Below are 8,024 nucleotides of genomic sequence, written 5' to 3'. Positions count from 1 at the left end.
AAAATACATCCTGCGAGCGTAAAAGGCTTGAGTCACCTGTCGAATGGAGCAGTGTGTGGCGTGCTGAGAGATATGGCAGACGTCGCCAGCTGAAGCCTGAAAGGAGCCCGATGCGTAGAATGATAGCACCACAGTAACCTTTACCTCAATGGTCCTGATGGTGCTGGCAGGCTGCAGATCCCCCTTGATGACCTGACATATCTCATCGATGACCTCCTTTTGGAAGCGCAACCTCTGAAGGCACGTGTTATCAGACAAGTTCAGGTAAGATTGCCTTTCCTTGTATGTTCTTCGGCTGTAAGGTCTCCTCCTACATCCACGCGTTAGACTGCGACTTCTACGATTGAGCCCTTCACTAAACCCTTCACTTAACTCAAGCTCAGATGCCAGCAGTTCAGCACTTACAAGTAATGGCAGTGAAGATGCAGCCTCCATTCTTTCACTATTTATATAAATGCCTTTTCTACTACTAAACCATGAAAATAAATGAAAATATAACTAGAAAAAATAATATAAGTTTAAATTTGACTGGATGTATCTGTCAAATACATTTACAACTCACAAATTATTAGAGCAGCCTCCCTCCTTTCCTCCGATATTTAAAATGGTGTCTGTAGTGCCGAGTTCTGTGAGTAAAGCCCGTGAAAAGCAACTATTTACTGGCAATGTTGTCGGCGAGTGATCAGCCCGGCGATGTGCGGCGATGTGTCGAAAGTTAGAATGGGCGATGTGCTTGCCGATCAGCTCCGCGACGTGAGCCAAAAGTCAGGGGGATAATGTTTTGCCGATGCTCCAGCCTGAGTTTGCACTTTTTTGTCAAAATGGGCGATGAAAGGCCGTTTTGGGTGACATATGGCGATGTGAAGTAGAAAGTCTAACAGCTTTATTAACCTGTCCTGCAACCTTGGAAAGCTCTGTTCTGCTCAACACATTGTCGGGCGGGGGGGGTGCTTGAAGCCCAGATTCTCACAGTAACAGAATCCAAATACGAACAGCACCTGGATGGCTGAGTGGTTCAGGTGTTGGAATCAATACCTAATGGGTTTTGTACTCGTGTGAGTTCAAATCACTCTCATGGAAACTCTTTAATTTAACACTGATTTCCTCCCATTCTCCACAGTGATACCAGATTGTCATTTGTTGAACCTGCATTTTTCTGCAAACCTGTGACACTCAACTGACAAAGACATCGAATTGTGAAATGTATCTGTGCCTCTCAGTCTCTGCTCTCTCTCTCTCTTTAGCGAGCTGTGTTTCTGTTTGTGTGTTTGAGTCTTTGCTCCCTCAGTCTGCCTCTCTCTGTCTCTCTTTTTCTCTGTCTCGCGGTCTGTCGCTCCCTGTTTTTCTGCCTCTGTCTCTAATCTGCCTGTCCATTTCTCGTGGTGTCCAGTTCTGTTCCAATGGGTTTCTCTCAGTCTCTGTGTCTGTTTGTGTCTCTCTTTGCCATCATGTCTGTCTGTCAATGTCTCTGCCTGTCAGTCTCTCTTTGGCTGTCTCCGTTTGTCTCTGTCTCTAACCTGCTGAGTATTTCCATCATTTTCTGTTTTTATCTCTGTCTCTCTCTCTCTCTCTCTCTCTATCTGTCTCTCTCTCTTTGTGTGTCTCTGTGACCCTGTCTTTGCTTCTGTCTTTGTCTCTGTCTTTCTATCGCTCTTTGCCTCTCTCTCTTTCTGTGTATGTGTGTGTTTGAGTCTTTGTCTCACTCCGTCTGCCTCTCCCTCTCAGTCTCACACTTTCTGTCTCTCTTTGTCTCTATCTCGCTGTTTGCCTCTCCCTGTTTATCTGCTTGTCTCTGATTCTCAATTTATCTGTCTCTTTCTCACGCTGTCCAGTTCTGTTCACAGCTCGATTCGTGCTTTAACAGAGTATCAGTACCTCGTTACTTTTGTGATGAGTGTCTTTCACTTGTCATGAGGCAGACCCGGGTTCAGTTCCCTGATGGGGAGGAAGCATTTTTAAAATGTAGAATTTTACTTCTGTTTCTTGGTGTCGATTCATATTAACAAGTTCCAGAGCAATATCGAAGAGTAAAAATACAGCATGAGGAGATTGTCTCTTCCAGATTTTCAGTAAACGGAGACTTTTTCAGGACTCTGTGCCCTTCTGCTGCAGAGAGATTGGTGATTGAGTTTGATCTGAGTAACATTTTTTTTTAAAAAGAAGCAGCGACTTAACAGTCGTGGCCGAATGGTTAAAATAATCGACTAGAAACGTGCGAGTTGGAATCCTGCCGGTTGTGGATTTTAAAATTTTTCATTCCATTTCACAATTTAACCAGGTCCCTGCAAAACTGATTCTGATATCGGTGGAATATCGTTCAACACTGACATTTTTTTCTCATTTTTATTAATTTGCAATATTCACGATACATACAGATAGAAAAGCGCAAACATTTGCCAAATTAGCGACAGCCTGTCTGTCCCTCTATATGTCTAAGGCACTCTGTGTATGGCCGTCGGTGGGCGCATATTTTTTGGTTGTGTGTATGTGTGTACGTCTCTCTGTTTGTGTATCGGTCTGTGAAAAACATCACCATGAATTTGGTATGTCCTGGAAGTTTTTAAAAAGACTTGAGGAAAATAATACGGTTGTGAACTTTGGTATCGGCTTTGGTTCAGTGGTGGCATCCTTGACTGAATCAGGAGTTTGTGTCCCACATCTGAGATTGAGCATATAATCTTGGCTGATACTCAAGTGCAGTATTTGAGGAACTTTGCATTGTTGAAGCTGTTGACTTTCGGATGAAATGTTAAGTTGGAAGCTTCGTCTATACCCTCGGGTGGATATGAAAGTTCCCATAGCATTATTCGAAAAAGAATAGGGGAGTTGCCCCCGTGTCAATATTACTAACAATGATCGAACGTGCTCACTGAAAGCCTATGTGTATGTGTGTGTCTGTGGGGGTGGAGTTGAAGCCCAGATTCTCACAGAGACAGAATCCAAATGTTGCCAGCACCAGGATGGCCGAGTGGTTAAGGCGTTGGACTTAAGATCCAATGGGTTTATACCCGCGAGGGTTCGAACCCCACTCCTGGTAGCCATTTAATTTAGCACCGATTTCTTCCCATCCTGCTCAGTGGTACCCGATTGTCATCTCATGAATCTGCATTTTTCTCCAACTCTGTGAGACTCTCAACTGACAAAGAAATGGAGTTGTGAAATGTAACTGTGCCTCTCAGTCTCCACATCACTCTCTGCCTCTCTTTAGAGAGCTATGTATGTGTGTGTGTTTGAGTCTCACTCTTTCTGTCTCTCTATGTCTCTCCCTGTTTCTCTCTGTCCCTGCCTCTCACTGGGTTAGTCTCTTTCTCACTGTGTCCAGTTCTGCCCAGAACTCGATTCTAGCTGTGACAGAATCTTACAGCCATCATTCTGGGACTGCTGAATAGTTCAGGTCTGTTCACAGCGTGATTCTTGCTTCACCATCTGTAGTGAATGCACAGCACGGCCCTCAGCTAGTTCCTCGTTAGTATAGTCCTCGCCGCAGAGCACTGTCCCCCAGTCATCAAGATCCAAGCCCTAGACAACGAGGAACATTTCCCATACCTCGGGAGCCTCTTATCAACAAAAGCAGACATTGATGAGGAGATTCAACACCGCCTCCAGTGCCCCAGCACAGCCTTCAGCCACCTGAGGAAAAGAGTGTTCGAAGACGAGGCCTTCAAATTTATCACCAAGCTCATGGTCTACAGGGCTGCAGTAATACCCACCCTCCTGTATGGCTCAGAGACATGGACCATGAATAGTAGACACCTCAAGTTGCTGGAGAAATACCACCAACGATGTCTCTGCAAGATCCTACAAATTCCCTGGCAGAACAGATGCACTAACATTAGCATCCTCGACCAGGCCAACATCCCCAGCATTGAAGCACTCACTACATTTGATCAGCTCTGCTGGGCGGGCCACATGCCAGGCACGAGACTCCCAAAACAAGCGCTCTACTCAGAACTCCTTTATGGCAAATGAGCCAAGGGTGGACAGAGGAAACGTTACAAGGACACCCTCAAAACTTCCCTGGTAAAGTGCAGCATCCCCACCGAATCCTGGGAGTCCCTGGCTGATGACCACCCTGGGTGGAGGAGGCAGATCCAGGAGGGTGCTAAGCACCTCGAGACTCATCGGCGAATGCATGTGGAAGACAAGTGCAGGCTGCGGAAGGAGCCTGCTGCAAACCTGTCCCACCCTCTCTTATCCTCAACAACTGTCTGTCCCACCAGTGGCAGGGACTGTGGCTCTTGCATTGGATTGTTCAACCACCTATAGACGCATTCTAAGAGTGGAAGCAAGTCTTCCTCGATTCCGAGCAACTGCCTATGATGGTGAAGTTAGTATAGTGGTGAGTATCCCCGCCTGTCACATTGGAGACCGCAGTTCAATTCCCCGACGGGGAGCAAGTGTTTTTAACTTCCGAATTTTAAACCTTTGTGCGGCTTCTTAAAATCCTCCATGGAAATTAGACCAGGATACAATCCACTTTCAGAATTTGATGGATTGGAGACTGTATTCTCGGGGCCTGTCTGTTGTAGAGTGAAGGACCATTGTGATTCTAACTGAGCAGCTTTTCAAAATCAACCAAATCCCGGTCGGTTTAATCGGGAGTTACAAGGAGTAAAATTCCACGGATTGTAACATCTCGACTTTTGAATTGATCGGCAAGATTGGACGAAATCTACGACAGAAATACAGCAAAGTACAGCCAAATTACCGACTGAATGTCTAAGTCACTCTGTGTTTGTGTGTTATTCTGGGAATGTGTGTCTGTGTGTGTATCTGTCTGTGAGTATGTGTCACTCTCTGTGTATGTGTGTGTCTGTCTGTCAACCCGTTTGTGCGTGTGTCGCTCTGTGTGTGTATCTGACTGTCAGTGTGTCACTTCTGTGTATATGTATATCTGTGTATCTGTCTGTGTGTGTCACTCTCTGTGTGTTTGTGTGTGTCTCTCTGTGAATCTGTCTGTTTGTGTATGTGTGTCACTCTATGTGTATGTGTGTTTCTCTCTGTGAATCTCTCTTTGTGTATGTGTGTGTGTCTGTGAACCTGTCTGAGTGTGTGTTATTCTGTGTCTGTGTGTGTGTGTCACCCTATTTGTGTTTGTTTCACTTTCTTGCCGCTTTTCGCCTTCTCTCTGTCACGCTCTCCCTCCCCGCTCCCCACATCAATTAACTCTGGAGCAGGACTGAAAAAGGGATGGAAATGTGAAATGTATATCTTTTTTCAACAGTGGCCCATGGAAAGTTAAAACAACTCTCATCAAATAATATTTTTAGAAGATTTACTGGCATAGGACCTGACTCTCTGACTCTCTCTTCAGAGAGCACACAAGTCTCCCCTCCCCCTTTCCAGGACACACACATAAACAGATAGACACAGAGACATATACACACAAAAATACAGACAGACACACACATACACATATGACTAAAAAAATGATTAAGAGAGGGAAGATAGTTTATGAAAGTAAACTAGCACAAAATATAAAAACAGATAGTAAGAGTTTCTATAGTTACATAAAAATGAAAAGAGTGGCTAAAGTAAATGTTGGTCACCTAGAGGATGAGACTGGGGAATCAATAACGGGGAACAGCAAAATGACAGAGACATTGAACAAATATTTTGTAGCGGTCTTCACAGTAGAAGACACGAAAAACCTCAATAGTGGATAATCAAGGGGCTATCGGGAGGGAGGAATTTAATACAATCACTATCACTAAAGATGTAGTACTCGGTAAAATAATGGGACCAAAGGCGGACAAGTCCCCTGGACATGATGGCTTACATCCTAGGATCTTAAAAGAAGAGGCTGCAGAGATAGTGGATGCATTTGTTGCAATCTACCAAAATTCCCTGGATTCTGGGGCGGTCCCAGCGGATTGGAAAACCACAAAACCACAAAAACCACAAAACCCTGTTTAAAGGAGGAGGCAGACAAAAAGCAGGAAACTATACACCAGTTAGCCTAACATCTGTCATTGGGAAAATACTGGAGTCCATTAATAAGGTCGCAGTACCAGGAATTTGAAAATCATAATTAAATCAAGCAGAGTCAGCATGATTTTATGAAAGGGAAATCATGTTTGACAAAATTGCTGGAGTTCTTTGAGGATGTAATGAACAGGGTGGATAAGGGGGAACTCAGTACTCCAGGTGTCGTCTCACGAATACCCTGTGCAATTGTAGGAGGACTTTTCTGCTTTAATACTCTGTCCCCCTTGTAATAAAGGCCAACGTTCCATTTGCTTTTCTGATTATTTATTGTACCTGCATACTAACTTTTTGTGTTTCATGCACAAGGACCTCCAGGTCCCTCTGTACTGGATAACCTCATATTTTCCCACGTTATACTCCATCTGCCAAATTTTTGCCCAATCACTGAGCCTGTCTATATCCCTTTGCAGATTCTTTGCATCCTCCTCACAATTTGCTTTCCCACCCATCTTTGTTTCATCAGCAAACTTGGCTACATTACACTCAGTCCTTTCATCCAAGTCATGAATATAGATTGTAAATATTATATCTATAAGCACTGTAGTACTGACTCCATGGGGTAAGGTATTGTACTTGAACTGTGGTGACCTTAGTCCACTTATTACAGCTCCTGAGTGAGGATACAATATGGTGAGCTCCCTTTTATACCTGGTTACCTGTCCAAATACACCACATCCACTGGTTCCCCCTTATTCATCCCTGCTCATTACATTCTCAAAGATCTCCAGAAAATTTGTCGAACATGATTTCCCTTTGCTAACACTGCTTGATTGAATCATGCTTTTCCAAATGTCTCGCTGCTGCTTCTTTAATAATGAACTATTTATCTATCTATCTATCTATCTATCTATCTATCTATCTATCTATCTATCTATCTATCTATCTATCTATCTATCTATCTATCTATCTATCTTTCTATCTTTCTATCTATCTATCTATCTATCTATCTATCTATCTATCTATCTATCTATCTATCTATCTATCTATCTATCTATTGCAGTGACCTCTTATGTGGCACCTTATCGAATACCTTCTGGAAATCCAAATACACCCCATCCACTCGTTCCCCCTTATCCACCCTGCTTGTTTCATCATCAAAGAACTCCAGCAAATGTGTCAAACATGATTTCCCTTTCATAAAAGCATGTTGACTCTGCTTGATTCAATCATGCCTTTCCAAATGTCTCGCTACTGCTTCCTTAATAATGAACTCTGTCTGTCTGTCGATCTATCTGTCTCTATCCATCTATCGATATCGATACATACATTTCTTCCTCTTTCTCCATCTTTATATATGCATTTATATATATAATATAAAGAAAATATCACTGTCTCTGTGTATCTCAATTGTTTTAATGTATCGCACTCTCTACCTCTCCCTGAATCTGTGAAGCTACTGAACTAGCCAACATTCATCCTTATACAAGACTGGGACCAGGTCGCACAGTCTAATAGCCACTCTGCGATGCAATGCTTTAATTTTTAACAAGTGTTTGTATTAAAAGAAAGCATGCCATTGGTTTGGTGCAATGTCACAAGCTTTATTCACTACAATGCCAAACGGTGAGTATCTTGTAGATTGATCTTCAAATAAATAGGTATAAAACACAAAATATGACCTGTTCCATTTAAAACAGAACAGTAATTGCTTGCGGTGAAACTCTTATATCAGTCTCATTTCAGTATATCTCTGACTATATGTTACTTTATCCCCTAACCACTCTTGCCCAGTTCTTCGAAGGCCCTCAATATGAACTCTCGTATCACGTTGCTGGATTTAAGAGGCATTTTCCAACACTCTCTAATGCGCTCATACATTGAAGGGCTGAATACTTCATCCATATCTGGGGAGAGTCTCCTCGAAGTGTCTTCTTAACTTTGCATGGGGTACATGCTTGATATATAATATTTCTCCCAACTCTAGTTTCCAACCTCTCTTTTCCCCCTCTTGCTCTTTTGCATCTTTCTCATCTGTGATCGATTGTCAGTTTGTCCTGATTGCTTTGATTCTACTATACTGAGTCACGAGGTGCTGG

The 8,024-nt window shown here is 43.1% G+C and overlaps 1 non-coding gene across 1 annotated transcript; it reads left to right on the top strand.

Annotated features, from left to right (window-relative positions):
• Positions 1–2,954: 2,954 nt before the first annotated feature.
• Positions 2,955–3,037, top strand: trnal-uaa (transfer RNA leucine (anticodon UAA)). The gene has a single exon. It is a non-coding gene; the product is annotated as a tRNA-Leu (tRNA).
• The last annotated feature ends 4,987 nt before the right edge of the window (positions 3,038–8,024 follow it).

This window comes from Pristiophorus japonicus, chromosome 18, assembly GCF_044704955.1.
Source record: "Pristiophorus japonicus isolate sPriJap1 chromosome 18, sPriJap1.hap1, whole genome shotgun sequence".
NCBI lineage: Eukaryota > Metazoa > Chordata > Chondrichthyes > Pristiophoridae > Pristiophorus > Pristiophorus japonicus.
Note: the sequence above shows the minus strand (reverse complement) of the source record. Positions and strands in the feature narration are given on the sequence as shown.